General features: G+C 22.1%; 1 long non-coding RNA gene across 7 annotated transcripts; it reads right to left on the bottom strand.

Annotated features, from left to right (window-relative positions):
* Nucleotides 1-398: 398 nt before the first annotated feature.
* Nucleotides 399-15,868, bottom strand: LOC143378210 (uncharacterized). 7 transcript variants are annotated; one of them, XR_013087796.1, is made up of 4 exons: nt 15,738-15,868; nt 14,872-14,895; nt 9,820-13,100; nt 1,887-2,835 (listed from the first exon to the last, which is right to left on the bottom strand). It is a non-coding gene; the product is annotated as an uncharacterized LOC143378210 (long non-coding RNA). The 7 variants fall into 7 exon arrangements; XR_013087798.1 differs by lacking the exons at nt 14,872-14,895; nt 15,738-15,868 and adding an exon at nt 399-1,329 and having other exon boundaries at nt 2,198-2,835; nt 9,820-13,275; XR_013087795.1 differs by lacking the exons at nt 14,872-14,895; nt 15,738-15,868 and adding an exon at nt 1,381-1,617 and having other exon boundaries at nt 1,701-2,835; nt 9,820-13,275.
* Nucleotides 15,869-16,296: the final 428 nt, after the last annotated feature.

The raw sequence follows: 16,296 nt of genomic DNA, 5'->3' as shown, positions 1-16,296 counted from the left end.
TTTATTTAGCTATTTTTCTCTATTTATACACCTATTTTTTCTCTATTTTATTTACCTATTTTTTTATTTACCTTTTTTCTTTCATTTATTTAGCTATTTTTCTCTATTTATACACCTATTTTTTCTCTAGTTTATTTACATATTTTTCTCTATTTATTCACCTATTTTTCCTCTATTTATTTATGTATTTTTTCCTCTAATTTATTTACCTATTTTTTCTCTAGTTTATTTACCTATTTTTTTATTTACCTTTTTTTTGGTTTATTTACCTATTTTTTCCTGTAATTAATTTACGTATTTTTTTCTCTAGTTTATTTACCTATTTTTTATTTACCTTTTTTTCTTTGATTTATTTAGCTATTTATCTATATTTATACACCTATTTTTTCTCTAGATAATTTACCTATTTTTTCTCTATTTTTTACCTCTTTTGTTTTCTCTGTTTATTTACCAATTTTTTCCTCTAATTTATTTACCTATTTTTTTATTTACCTTTTTTTGTTTGGTTTATTTACCTATTTTCTCTATTTATTTACCTATTTTTTCTCTAGATAATTTACCTATTTTTCTCTATTTATTTGCCTATTTTTTTCTCTATTTATTTACCTATTTTTTCTCTGTTTATTTAACAATTTTTTCCTTTATTTTATTTATCTATTTTTTATTTACCTTTTTTTCTTTGATTTATTTAGCTATTTATCTATATTTATACACCTATTTTTTCTCTAGATAATTTACCTATTTTTTTCTCTCTTTTTTACCTCTTTTGTTTTCTCTATTTATTTACCTATTTTTCTCTATTTATTTACCTCTTTTTCTCTATTTATTTACATATTTTTCTCTATATATTTACCTATTTTTCTCTCTCATTTATTTACGTATTTTTTCTCTGTTTATTTACCAATTTTTTCCTCTAATTTATTTACCTATTTTTTTATTTACCTTTCTTTGTTTGGTTTATTACCTATTTTTCTCTATTTATTTACCTATTTTTTCTCTAGATAATTTACCTATTTTTCTCTATTTATTTGCCTATTTTTTCTCTATTTAATTCACCTATTTTTTATCTATTTATTTACCTATTTTTCTCTATTTATTTACCTCTTTTTTCTCTATTTACTTACCTATTTTTTCTCTATATATTTCCCTATTTTTTCTCCATTTATTTACCTCTTTTGTTTTCTCTATTTATTTACCTATTTTTCTCTAGTTATTTACCTCTTTTTCAGTATTTACTAACCTCCTTTGTTTCCTCTACTTCATTACCTATTTTTTCACTGTTTATTTACCCATTTTTTCCTATAATTTATTTACCTATTTTTTATTTACCTTTTTTTTTATTTATTTAGCTATTTATCTATATTTATACACCAATTTTTCTCTAGATAATTTACCTATTTTTTCTCTCTTTATTTACCTATTTTTTCTCTATTTTATTTACCTACTTTTTCTCTGTTTATTTACCTATTTTTCTCTATTTATTTACCTCTTTTTTCTCTTTTTATTTACCTATTTTTCTCTAGTTATTTACCTACTTTTTTCTCCAATTTATTTACCTATTTTTCTGTTTATTTACCTATTTTTTCCTCTAATTTATTTACCAATTTTTTTATTTACCTTTTTCTTTCATTTATTTAGCTATTTTTCTCTATTTATACACCTATTTTTTCTCTATTTTATTTACCTATTTTTTTATTTACCTTTTTTCTTTCATTTATTTAGCTATTTTTCTCTATTTATACACCTATTTTTTCTCTAGTTTATTTACCTATTTTTCTCTATTTATTCACCTATTTTTCTCTATTTATTTATCTATTTTTTCTCTAGTTATTTACCTATTTCTTTCTCTCATTTATTTACCTATTTTTTCTCTGTTTAGTTACCTATTTTTTCCTCTAATTTATTTACCTATTTTTTTATTTACCTTTTTTTCCTTGATTTATTTAGCTATTTTTCTCTATTGATACACCTATTTTTCTCTAGTTTATTTACCTATTTTTCTCTATTTATTCACCTATTTTTTCTCTATTTATTTATCTATTTTTTTTCTCTAATTTAATTACCTATTTTTTCTCTAGTTTATTTACATATTTTTCTCTATTTATTCACCTATTTTTCCTCTATTTATTTATGTATTTTTTCCTCTAATTTATTTACCTATTTTTTCTCTAGTTTATTTACCTATTTTTTTATTTACCTTTTTTTTGGTTTATTTACCTATTTTTTCTCAAGATAATTTACCTATTTTTTCTCTATTTATTTGCCTATTTTTTTCTCTAAAATATTTACCTAGTTTTCTCTATATATTTACCTATTTTCTGTATTTATTTACCTCCTTTGTATTCTCTACTTCATTACCTATTTTTCACTATTTCTTTATCTATTTTTTTCTCTAATTTATTTACCAATTTTTTCTCTGTTTATTTACCTATTTTTTCCTGTAATTAACTTACGTATTTTTTTCTCTAGTTTATTTACCTATTTTTTATTTACCTTTTTTTCTTTGATTTATTTAGCTATTTATCTATATTTATACACCTATTTTTTCTCTAGATAATTTACCTATTTTTTTCTCTATTTTTTACCTCTTTTGTTTTCTCTATTTATTTACCTATTTTTTCTCTGTTTATTTAACTATTTTTTCCTTTAATTTATTTACCTATTTTTTATTTACCTTTTTTCTTTGATTTATTTAGCTATTTATGTATATTTGTACACCCATTTTTCTCTAGATAATTTAACTATTTTTTCTCTATTTATTTACCTATTTTTTCTCTTTTTATTTACCTATTTTTTCTCTAGTTATTTACCTACTTTTTTCTCCAAATTATTTACCTATTTTTCTGTTTATTTACCTATTTTTTCCTCTAATTTATTTACCTATATTTTTATTTACCTTTTTTCTTTCATTTATTTAGCTATTTTTCTCTATTTATACACCTATTTTTTCTCTAGTTTATTTACCTATTTTTCTCTATTTATTTACCTCTTTTTTCTCTATTTACTTACCTATTTTTTCTCTATATATTTCCCTATTTTTTATCTATTTATTTACCTCTTTTGTTTTCTCCATTTATTTACCGATTTTTCTCTAGTTATTTACCTCTTTTTCAGTATTTACTAACCTCCTTTGTTTCCTCTACTTCATTACCTATTTTTTCACTGTTTATTTACCCATTTTTTCCTATAATTTATTTACCTATTTTTTATTTACCTTTTTTTTATTTATTTAGCTATTTATCTATATTTATACACCAATTTTTTCTCCAGATAATTTACCTATTTTTTCACTCTTTATTTACCTATTTTTCTGTTTATTTACCTATTTTTTCCTCCAATTCATTTACCTATTTTTTTATTTACCTTTTTTCTTTCATTTATTTAGCTATTTTCCTCTATTTATACACCTATTTTTTCTCTATTTTATTTACCTTTTTTCTTTCATTTATTTAGCTATTTTTCTCTATTTATACACCTATTTTTTCTCTAGTTTATTTCCCTACTTTTTCTCTATTTATACACCTATTTTTTCTCCAGTTTATTTACCTATTTTTCTCTATTTATTCACTTATTTTTTCTCTATTTATGTATCTATTTTTTCTCTAATTTATTTACCTATTTTTTCTCTAGTTTATGTACCTATTTTATCTATTTATTTGCCTATTTTTTCTCTATTTTATTTACCTATTTTTTTATTTACCTTTTTTCTTTCATTTATTTAGCTATTTTTCTCTATGTATACACCTATTTTTTCTCTATTTTATTTACCTACTTTTTCTCTATTTATACACCTATTTTTTCTCCAGTTTATTTACCTATTTTTCTCTATTTATTCACTAATTTTTTCTCTATTTATGTATCTATTTTTTCTCTAATTTATTTACCTATTTTTCTCTAGTTTATGTACCTATTTTATCTATTTATTTGCCTATTTTTTCTCTATTTTATTTACCTATTTTTTTATTTACCTTTTTTCTTTCATTTATTTAGCTATTTTTCTCTATTTATACACCTATTTTTCTCTAGTTTATTTACCTATTTTTCTCTATTTATTTACCTCTTTTTTCTCTATTTACTTACCTATTTTTTCTCTATATATTTCCCTATTTTTTCTCTATTTATTTACCTCTTTAGTTTTCTCTATTTATTTACCTATTTTTCTCTAGTTATTTACCTCTTTTTCAGTATTTACTAACCTCCTTTGTTTCCTCTACTTCATTACCTATTTTTTCACTGTTTATTTACCCATTTTTTCCTATAATTTATTTACCTATTTTTTATTTACTTTTTTTTATTTATTTAGCTATTTATCTATATTTATACACCAATTTTTTCTCCAGATAATTTACCTATTTTTTCTCTCTTTATTTACCTATTTTTCTGTTTATTTACCTATTTTTTCCTCTAATTCATTTACCTATTTTTTTATTTACCTTTTTTCTTTCATTTATTTAGCTATTTTTCTCTATTTATACACCTATTTTTTCTCTATTTTATTTACCTTTTTTCTTTCATTTATTTAGCTATTTTTCTCTATTTATACACCTATTTTTTCTCTATTTTATTTACCTACTTTTTCTCTATTTATACACCTATTTTTTCTCCAGTTTATTTACCTATTTTTCTCTATTTATTCACTTATTTTTTCTCTATTTATGTATCTATTTTTTCTCTAATTTATTTACGTATTTTTTCTCTAGTTTATGTACCTATCTTATCTATTTATTTGCCTATTTTTTCTCTATTTTATTTACCTATTTTTTATTTACCTTTTTTCTTTCATTTATTTAGCTATTTCTCTCTATTTATACACCAATTTTTTGTCTAGTTTATTTACCTATTTTTCTCTATTTATTCACCTATTTTTCTCTATTTATTTATCTATTTTTTTCTCTAATTTATTTACCTATTTTTTCTCTAGTTTATTTACCTATCTTTATCTATTTATTTGCCTATTTTTTCTCTATTTTATTTACCTATTTTTTATCTATTTATTTACCTACTTTTTCTCTATTTATTTATCTATTTTTTCTCTAGTTATTTACCTATTTCTTTCTCTCATTTATTTACCTATTTTTTCTCTGTTTAGTTACCTATTTTTTCCTCTAATTTATTTACCTATTTTTTTATTTTCCTTTTTTTCCTTGATTTATTTAGCTATTTTTCTCTATTGATACACCTATTTTTCTCTATTGATACACCTATTTTTCTCTAGATTATTTACCTATATTTCTCTATTTATTTGCCTATTTTTTCTCTATTTTATTTACCTTTTTTCTTTCATTTATTTAGCTATTTTTCTCTATTTATACACCTATTTTTTCTCTACAGGGTGTCCCACTAAGGAGTGGACAGCGCGATATCTCTTAAAGTATTGTCGATAAAAATATAAAAAAAATAGGGAATTGCATGGTTCGCGGGGGCCCATTTATTAGCGCGAACGAATTTTGTTTCCGATTATTATTTTAAAAGATACGATGGTCAAGTTCGGTTTTTCAAATGGAACTATTTTTTTTGAAGACCTGAGTTGATAGTTCGTTCCAAGACAAATTCAATAAGCTTTAATGTATACACTTTATTTCCACTGGTTTTTAAGATATTGCGCTTGCAAAATTACTGATTTTCACTGGAAGAAAACCCTCTGGAATAGGAAGGACCGGGGTCGGTCTTACTGGCGCTACGGGTGGCATTGCCTGTTGAAACTGATACCTACCTGCCAAAGGTCTACGACAGGGTTCGCAGGCCCAAAAGCTGGACAATTCTTTTCCGTCAGAAATGCTACTTAGGTAGGTACATCTGCGGTATCGAGAAGCGCATCGTTACTTTTATTTCACACTTGCTTCTACGCTCGGATGGCCGGTTCTTTTGGGAGGGATGCAAGTTGGATTGGTTAGGTTAGGAGGAGTGAAAGTTGCTAGACTAAATTTCAACCATAGGGAGCAGATTGTGTCAAAAGAAAAGAATTGTCCAGCATTTGGGCCTGCCATTTCTGGCGTAGACCTTTGGCAGGTAAGTATCCATTTCAACAGGCAGTGCCACCCGTGGCGCCAGTAAGACCGCCCCCGGTTTTTGCCATTCCAGAGGGGTTTCTTGCAGTGAAAATCAGTAAATTTGCAAGCGCAATATCTTAAAAACCAGTGGAAATAAAGTGTATACATTAAAGCTTATTGAATTTGTCTTGGAACGCACTATCAACTCAGGTCTTCAAAAAAAATAGTTCCATTTGAAAAACCGAACTTGACCATCGTATCTTTTAAAATAATAATCGAAAACAAAATTCGTTCGCGCTAATAAATGGGCCCCCTCGAACCATGCAATTCCCTATTTTTTTTATATTTTTATCGACAATACTTTAAGAGATATCGCGCTGTCCACTCCTTAGTGGGACACCCTGTATTTTATTTACCTACTTTTTCTCTATTTATACACCTATTTTTTCTCCAGTTTATTTACCTATTTTTCTCTATTTATTCACTTATTTTTTCTCTATTTATGTATCTATTTTTTCTCTAATTTATTTACCTATTTTTTCTCTAGTTTATGTACCTATTTTATCTATTTATTTGCCTATTTTTTCTCTATTTTATTTACCTATTTTTTTATTTACCTTTTTTCTTTCATTTATTTAGCTATTTTTCTCTATTTATACACCTATTTTTTCTCTAGTTTATTTACCTATTTTTCTCTATTTATTTACCTCTTTTTTCTCTATTTACTTACCTATTTTTTCTCTATATATTTCCCTATTTTTTCTCTATTTATTTACCTCTTTAGTTTTCTCTATTTATTTACCTATTTTTCTCTAGTTATTTACCTCTTTTTCAGTATTTACTAACCTCCTTTGTTCCCTCTACTTCATTACCTATTTTTTCACTGTTTATTTACCCATTTTTTCCTATAATTTATTTACCTATTTTTTATTTACCTTTTTTTTATTTATTTAGCTATTTATCTATATTTATACACCAATTTTTTCTCCAGATAATTTACCTATTTTTTCTCTCTTTATTTACCTATTTTTCTGTTTATTTACCTATTTTTTCCTCTAATTCATTTACCTATTTTTTTATTTACCTTTTTTCTTTCATTTATTTAGCTATTTTTCTCTATTTATACACCTATTTTTTCTCTATTTTATTTACCTTTTTTCTTTCATTTATTTAGCTATTTTTCTCTATTTATACACCTATTTTTTCTCTATTTTATTTACCTACTTTTTCTCTATTTATACACCTATCTTTTCTCCAGTTTATTTACCTATTTTTCTCTATTTATTCACTTATTTTTTCTCTATTTATGTATCTATTTTTTCTCTAATTTATTTACCTATTTTTTCTCTAGTTTATGTACCTATTTTATCTATTTATTTGCCTATTTTTTCTCTATTTTATTTACCTATTTTTTATTTACCTTTTTTCTTTCATTTATTTAGCTATTTTTCTCTATTTATACACCTATTTTTTCTCTAGTTTATTTACCTATTTTTCTCTATTTATTCACCTATTTTTCTCTATTTATTTATCTATTTTTTCTCTAATTTATTTACCTATTTTTTCTCTAGTTTATTTACCTATCTTTATCTATTTATTTGCCTATTTTTTCTCTATTTTATTTACCTATTTTTTATCTATTTATTTACCTACTTTTTCTCTATTTATTTATCTATTTTTTCTCTAGTTATTTACCTATTTCTTTCTCTCATTTATTTACCTATTTTTTCTCTGTTTAGTTACCTATTTTTTCCTCTAATTTATTTACCTATTTTTTTATTTTCCTTTTTTTCCTTGATTTATTTAGCTATTTTTCTCTATTGATACACCTATTTTTCTCTATTGATACACCTATTTTTCTCTAGATTATTTACCTATATTTCTCTATTTATTTGCCTATTTTTTCTCTATTTTATTTACCTTTTTTCTTTCATTTATTTAGCTATTTTTCTCTATTTATACACCTATTTTTTCTCTATTTTATTTACCTACTTTTTCTCTATTTATACACCTATTTTTTCTCCAGTTTATTTACCTATTTTTCTCTATTTATTCACTTATTTTTTCTCTATTTATGTATCTATTTTTTCTCTAATTTATTTACCCATTTTTTCTCTAGTTTATGTACCTATTTTATCTATTAGTTTGCCTATTTTTTCTCTATTTTATTTACCTATTTTTTTATTCACCCTTTTTCTTTCATTTATTTAGCTATTTTTCTCTATTTATACACCTATTTTTTCTCTAGTTTATTTACCTATTTTTCTCTATTTATTTACCTCTTTTTTCTCTATTTACTTACCTATTTTTTCTCTATATATTTCCCTATTTTTTATCTATTTATTTACCTCTTTTGTTTTCTCCATTTATTTACCTATTTTTCTCTAGTTATTTACCTCTTTTTCAGTATTTACTAACCTCCTTTGTTTCCTCTACTTCATTACCAATTTTTTCACTGTTTATTTACCCATTTTCTCCTATAATTTATTTACCAATTTTTTTATTTACCTTTTTTTATTTATTTAGCTATTTATCTATATTTATACACCAATTTTTTCTCCAGATAATTTACCTATTTTTTCTCTCTTTATTTACCTATTTTTCTGTTTATTTACCTATTTTTTCCTCTAATTCACTTACCTATTTTTTTATTTACCTTTTTTCTTTCATTTATTTAGCTATTTTTCTCTATTTATACACCTATTTTTTCTCTATTTTATTTACCTTTTTTCTTTCATTTATTTAGCTATTTTTCTCTATTTATACACCTATTTTTCTCTAGTTTATTTACCTATTTTTATCTATTTATTTGCCTATTTTTTTCTCTATTTTATTTACCTATTTCTTTATCTATTTATTTACCTATTTTTCTCTATTTATTTACCTCTTTTTCTCTATTTCATTTACCTATTTTTTATCTATTTATTTACCTATTTTTCTCTATTTATTTACCTCTTTTTTCTCTATTTACTTACCTATTTTTTCTCTATATATTTCCCTGTTTTTTATCTATTTATTTACCTCTTTTGTTTTCTCCATTTATTTACCTATTTTTCTCTAGTTATTTACCTCTTTTTCAGTATTTACTAACCTCCTTTGTTTCCTCTACTTCATTACCTATTTTTTCACTGTTTATTTACCCATTTTTTCCTATAATTTATTTACCTATTTTTTATTTACCTTTTTTTATTTATTTAGCTATTTATCTATATTTATACACCAATTTTTTCTCTAGATAATTTACCTATTTTTTCTCTCTTTATTTACCTATTTTTCTGTTTATTTACCTATTTTTTCCTCTAATTCATTTACCTATTTTTTTATTTACCTTTTTTCTTTCATTTATTTAGCTATTTTTCTCTATTTATACACCTATTTTTCTCTATTTATTTACCTATTCTTTCTCTAGATAATTTACCTACTTTTTCTCTATTTATTTATCTATTTTTTCTCTAGTTATTTACCTATTTCTTTCTCTCATTTATTTACCTATTTTTTCTCTGTTTATTCACCTATTTTTTCCTCTAATTTATTTACCTATTTTTTATTTACCTTTTTTTCCTTGATTTATTTAGCTATTTTTCTCTATTGATACACCTATTTTTCTCTATTGATACACCTATTTTTCTCTAGATTATTTACCTATATTTCTCTATTTATTTGCCTATTTTTTCTCTATTTTATTTACCTATTTTTTATCTATTTATTTACCTACTTTTTCTCTATTTATTTATCTATTTTTTCTCTAGTTATTTACCCATTTCTTTCTCTCATTTATTTACCTATTTTTTCTCTGTTTAGTTACCTATTTTTCCTCTAATTTATTTACCTCCGTTTTCTGTATTTATTTACCTACTTTGTTTTCTCTACTTCATTACCTATTTTTCACTATTTCATTATTTATTTTTTTCTCTAATTTATTTGCCTATTTTTTTCTGTTTAGTTACCTATTTTTTCCTCTAATTTATTTACCTATTTTTTTATTTACCTTTTTTTCCTTGATTTATTTAGCTATTTTTCTCTATTTATACACCTATTTTTCTCTAATTTATTTACCAATTATTTCTCTGTTTATTTACCTATTTTTTCCTGTAATTTATTTATCTGTTTTTTCCTCTAATTTATTTACCTATTTTTCTCTATTTATTCACCTATTTTTTCTCTATTTATTTATCTATTTTTTTCTCTAATTTATTTACCTATTTTTTCTCTAGTTTATTTACCTATTTTTGCCTATTTATTTGCCTATTTTTTTCTCTATTTTATTTACCTATTTTTTTATCTAGCTATTCACCTACTTTTTCTCTATTTATTTATTTATTTGTTCTGTAGTTATTTACCTATTTCTTTCTCTCATTTATTTACCTACTTTTTCTCTGTTTAGTTACCTATTTTTTCCTCTAATTTATTTACCTATTTTTTTATTTACCTTGTTTCCTTGATTTATTTAGCTATTTTTCTCTATTGATACATCTATTTTTCTCTAGTTTATTTACCTATTTTTATCTATTTATTTGCCTATTTTTTTCTCTATTTTATTTACCTATTTCTTTATCTATTTATTTACCTATTTTTCTCTATTTATTTACCTCTTTTTCTCTATTTCATTTACCTATTTTTTATCTATTTATTTACCTATTTTTCTCTATTTATTTACCTCTTTTTTCTCTATTTACTTACCTATTTTTTCTCTATATATTTCCCTGTTTTTTATCTATTTATTTACCTCTTTTGTTTTCTCCATTTATTTACCTATTTTTCTCTAGTTATTTACCTCTTTTTCAGTATTTACTAACCTCCTTTGTTTCCTCTACTTCATTACCAATTTTTTCACTGATTATTTACCCATTTTTTCCTATAATTTATTTACGTATTTTTTTATTTACCTTTTTTTATTTATTTAGCTATTTATCTATATGTATACACCAATTTTTTCTCTAGATAATTTACCTATTTTTTCTCTCTTTATTTACCTATTTTTTCTCTATTTTATTTACCTACTTTTTCTCTGTTTATTTACCTATTTTTTTCTCTATTTTTTTACCTCTTTTGTTTTCTCTATTTATTTACCTATTTCTCTCTATTTATTTACCTCTTTTTTCTCTATTTACTTACCTATTTTTTCTCCATATATTTCCCTATTTTTCTCTATTTATTTACCTCTTTTGTTTTCTCTATTTATTTCCCTATTTTTTCTCCATTTATTTACCTTTTTTGTTTACTCTAAATTATTTACCTATTTTTCTCTATTTATTTACCTATTTTCTGTTTTCATTTACCTCCTTTATATTCTCTACTTCATTACCTATTTTTCACTATTTCTTTATCTATTTTTGTCTCTAATTTATTTACCAATTTTTTCTCTGTTTATTTACCTATTTTTTCCTGTAATTAATTTACGTATTTTTTTCTCTAGTTTATTTACCTATTTTTTATTTACCTTTTTTTCTTTGATATATTTAGCTATTTATCTATATTTATACACCTATTTTTTCTCTAGATAATTTACCTATTTTTTTCTCTATTTTTTTACCTCTTTTGTTTTCTCTCTTTATTTACCTATTTTTCTCTGTTTATTTAACTATTTTTTCCTTTAATTTATTTACCTATTTTTTATTTACCTTTTTTTCTTTGATTTATTTAGCTATTTATGTATATTTGTACACCTATTTTTTCTCTAGATAATTTAACTATTTTTTCTCTATTTATTTACCTATTTTTTCTCTTTTTATTTACCTATTTGTTCTGTAGTTATTTACCTATTTCTTTCTCTCATTTATTTACCTACTTTTTCTCTGTTTAGTTACCTATTTTTTCCTCTAATTTATTTACCTATTTTTTTATTTACCTTGTTTCCTTGATTTATTTAGCTATTTTTCTCTATTGATACACCTACTTTTCTCTAGTTTATTTACCTATTTTTATCTATTTATATGCCTATTTTTTCTCTATTTTATTTACCTATTTTTTTATCTATTTATTTACCTATTTTTCTCTATTTATTTACCTCTTTTTCTCTATTTATTTACCTATTTTTTCTCTATATATTTACCTATTTTCTCTCTCATTTATTTACGTATTTTTTCTCTGTTTATTTACCAATTTTTTCCTCTAATTTATTTACCTATTTTTTTATTTACTTTACCTTTTTTTGTTTGGTTTATTTACCTATTTATCTATATTTATACACCTATTTTTTCTCTAGATAATTTACCTATTTTTTTCTCTATTTTTTTACCTCTTTTGTTTTCTCTATTTATTTACCTATTTTTTCTCTGTTTATTTACCAATTTTTTCCTCTAATTTATTTACCTATTTTTTTATTTACCTTTATTTGTTTGGTTTATTTACCTATTTATCTATATTTATACACCTATTTTTTCTCTAGATAATTTACCTATTTTTTTCTCTATTTTTTTACCTCTTTTGTTTTCTCTGTTTATTTACCAATTTTTTCCGCTAATTTATTTACCTATTTTTTATTTACCTTTTTTTGTTTGGTTTATTTACCTATTTTCTCTATTTATTTACCTATTTTTTCTCTAGATAATTTACCTATTTTTCTCTATTTATTTGCCTATATTTTTCTCTATTTCATTTACCTATTTTTTATCTATTTATTTACCTATTTTTCTCTATTTATTTACCTCTTTTTTCTCTATTTACTTACCTATTTTTTCTCTATATATTTCCCTATTTTTTATCTATTTATTTACCTCTTTTGTTTTCTCCATTTATTTACCTATTTTTCTCTAGTTATTTACCTCTTTTTCAGTATTTACTAACCTCCTTTGTTTCCTCTACTTCATTACCTATTTTTTCACTGTTTATTTACCCATTTTTTCCTATAATTTATTTACCTATTTTTTTATTTACCTTTTTTTCTTTGATTTATTTAGCTATTTATCTATATTTATACACCTATTTTTCTCTAGATAATTTACCTATTTTTTTCTCTATTTTTTTTACCTCTTTTGTTTTCTCTATTTATTTACCTATTTTTCTCTATTTATTTACCTCTTTTTTCTCTATTTACTTACCTATTTTTCTCTATATATTTCCCTATTTTTCTCTATTTATTTACCTCTTTTGTTTTCTCTATTTATTTACCTATTTTTCTCTAGTTATTTACCTCTTTTTCAGTACTTATTTACCTCCTTTGTTTCCTCTACTTCATTACCAATTTTTTCACTGTTTATTTACCCATTTTCTCCTATAATTTATTTACGTATTTTTTTATTTACCTTTTTTATTTATTTAGCTATTTATCTATATTTATACACCAAATTTTCTCTAGAATAATTTACCTATTTTTCTCTCTTTATTTACCTATTTTTCTCTATTTTATTTACCTACTTTTCTCTGTTTATTTACCTATTTTTTTCTCTATTTTTTTACCTCTTTTGTTTTCTCTATTTATTTACCTATTTTCCTCTATTTATTTACCTCTTTTTTCTCTATTTACTTACCTCTTTTTTCTCTATATATTTCCCTATTTTCTCTATTTATTTACCTCTTTTGTTTTCTCTATTTATTTCCCTATTTTTTCTCCATTTATTTACCTTTTTTGTTTACTCTAAATTATTTACAAATTTTTCTCTATTTATTTACCTATTTTCTGTTTTCATTTACCTCCTTTGTATTCTCTACTTCATTACCTATTTTTCACTATTTCTTTATCTATTTTTGTCTCTAATTTATTTACCAATTTTTTCTCTGTTTATTTACCTATTTTTTCCTGTAATTAATTTACGTATTTTTTCTCTAGTTTATTTACCTATTTTTTTATTTACCTTGTTTCCTTGATTTATTTAGCTATTTTTCTCTATTGATACACCTATTTTTCTCTAGTTTATTTACCTCTTTTTCTCTATTTATTTACCTATTTTTCTCTATATATTTACCTATTTTCTCTCTCATTTATTTACGTATTTTTCTCTGTTTATTTACCAATTTTTTTCCTCTAATTTATTTACCTATTTTTTTTATTTACCTTTTTTTGTTTGGTTTATTTACCTATTTATCTATATTTATACACCTATTTTTTCTCTAGAAAATTTACATATTTTTTTCTCTATTTTTTTTACCTCTTTTGTTTTCTCTGTTTATTTACCAATTTTTTCCTCTAATTTATTTACCTATTTTTTATTTACCTTTTTTGTTTGGTTTATTTACCTATTTTCTCTATTTATTTACCTATTTTTTCTCTAGATAATTTACCTATTTTTCTCTATTTATTTGCCTATTTTTTTCTCTATTTCATTTACCTATTTTTATCTATTTATTTTACCTATTTTTCTCTATTTATTTACCTCTTTTTTCTCTATTTACTTACCTATTTTTCTCTTATTTATTTACCTCTTTTGTTTTCTCCATTTATTTACCTATTTTTCTCTAGATAATTTACCTATTTTTCTCTATTTTTTGCCTATTTTTCTCTAGATACTTTACCTATTTTTTTCTCTATTTTTTTACCTCTTTTGTTTTCTCTATTTATTTACCTATTTTTTCTCTGTTTATTTAACAATTTTTCCTTTTATTTTATTTATCTATTTTTATTTACCTTTTTTTCTTTGATTTATTTAGCTATTTATCTATATTTTATACACCTATTTTTTCTCTAGATAATTTACCTATTTTTTTCTCTCTTTTTACCTCTTTTGGTTTTCTCTATTTATTTACCTATTTTTCTCTATTTATTTACCTCTTTTTCTCTATTTATTTACCTATTTTTCTCTATATATTTACCTATTTTTCTCTCTCATTTATTTACGTATTTTTCTCTGTTTTATTTACCAATTTTTTCCTCTAATTTATTTACCTATTTTTTATTTACCTTTTTTTGTTTGGTTTATTTACCTATTTTTCTCTATTTATTTACCTATTTTTTCTCTAGATAATTTACCTATTTTTCTCTATTTATTTGCCTATTTTTTCTGTATTTAATTCACCTATTTTTATCTATTTATTTACCTATTTTCTCTATTTATTTACCTCTTTTTTTCTCTATTTTACTTACCTATTTTTTCTCTATATATTTCCCTATTTTTTCTCCATTTATTTACCTCTTTGTTTTCTCTATTTATTTACCTATTTTTGTCTAGTTATTTACCTCTTTTTCAGTATTTACTAACCTCCTTTGTTTCCTCTACTGCATTACCTATTTTTTCACTGTTTATTTACCCATTTTTCCTATAATTTATATACCTATTTTTTATTTACCTTTTTTTTATTTATTTAGCTATTTATCTATATTTATACACCAATTTTTTCTCTAGATAATTTACCTATTTTTTCTCTCTTTATTTACCTATTTTTCTCTATTTTATTTACCTACTTTTTCTCTGTTTATTTACCTATTTTTCTCTATTTATTTACCTCTTTTTTCTCTTTTTATTTACCTATTTTTCTCTAGTTATTTACCTACTTTTTCTCCAATTTATTTACCTATTTTCTGTTTATTTACCTATTTTTCCTCTAATTTATTTACCAATTTTTTATTTACCTTTTTTCTTTCATTTATTTAGCTATTTTTCTCTATTTATACACCTATTTTTTTCTCTATTTTATTTACCTATTTTTTTATTACCTTTTTCTTTCATTATTTAGCTATTTTTCTCTATTTATACACCTATTTTTCTCTAGTTTATTTACCTATTTTTCTCTATTTATTCACCTATTTTTCTCTATTTATTTATCTATTTTTTTCTCTAATTTAATTACCTATTTTTTCTCTAGTTTATTTACCTATTTTTTATCTATTTATTTGCCTATTTTTTTCTCTATTTTATTTACCTATTTTTTATCTATTTATTACCTACTTTTTTCTATTTATTTACCAATTTTTTTCTCTTTTTATTTACCTATTTTTCTCTAGTTATTTACCTACTTTTTCTCCAAATTATTTACCTATTTTTCTGTTTATTTACCTATTTTTTTCCTCTAATTTATTTACCTATATTTTTATTTACCTTTTTTCTTTGATTTATTTAGCTATTTTCTATATTTATACACCTATTTTTTCTCTAGATAATTTACCTATTTTTCTCTATTTTTTACCTCTTTTGTTTTCTCTATTTATTACCTATTTTTCTCTGTTTATTTAACTATTTTTCCTTTAATTTATTTACCTATTTTTATTTACCTTTTTTCTTTGATTTATTTAGCTATTTATGTATATTTGTACACCCCATTTTTCTCTAGATAATTTAACTATTTTTTCTCTATTTATTTACCTATTTTTTCTCTTTTTATTTACCTATTTTTTCTCTAGTTATTTTACCTACTTTTTTCTCTAATTTTATTT

The sequence above is a fragment of the Andrena cerasifolii genome, unplaced genomic scaffold (assembly GCF_050908995.1).
Source record: "Andrena cerasifolii isolate SP2316 unplaced genomic scaffold, iyAndCera1_principal scaffold1227, whole genome shotgun sequence".
Lineage (NCBI taxonomy): Eukaryota > Metazoa > Arthropoda > Insecta > Hymenoptera > Andrenidae > Andrena > Andrena cerasifolii.
Note: the sequence above shows the minus strand (reverse complement) of the source record. Positions and strands in the feature narration are given on the sequence as shown.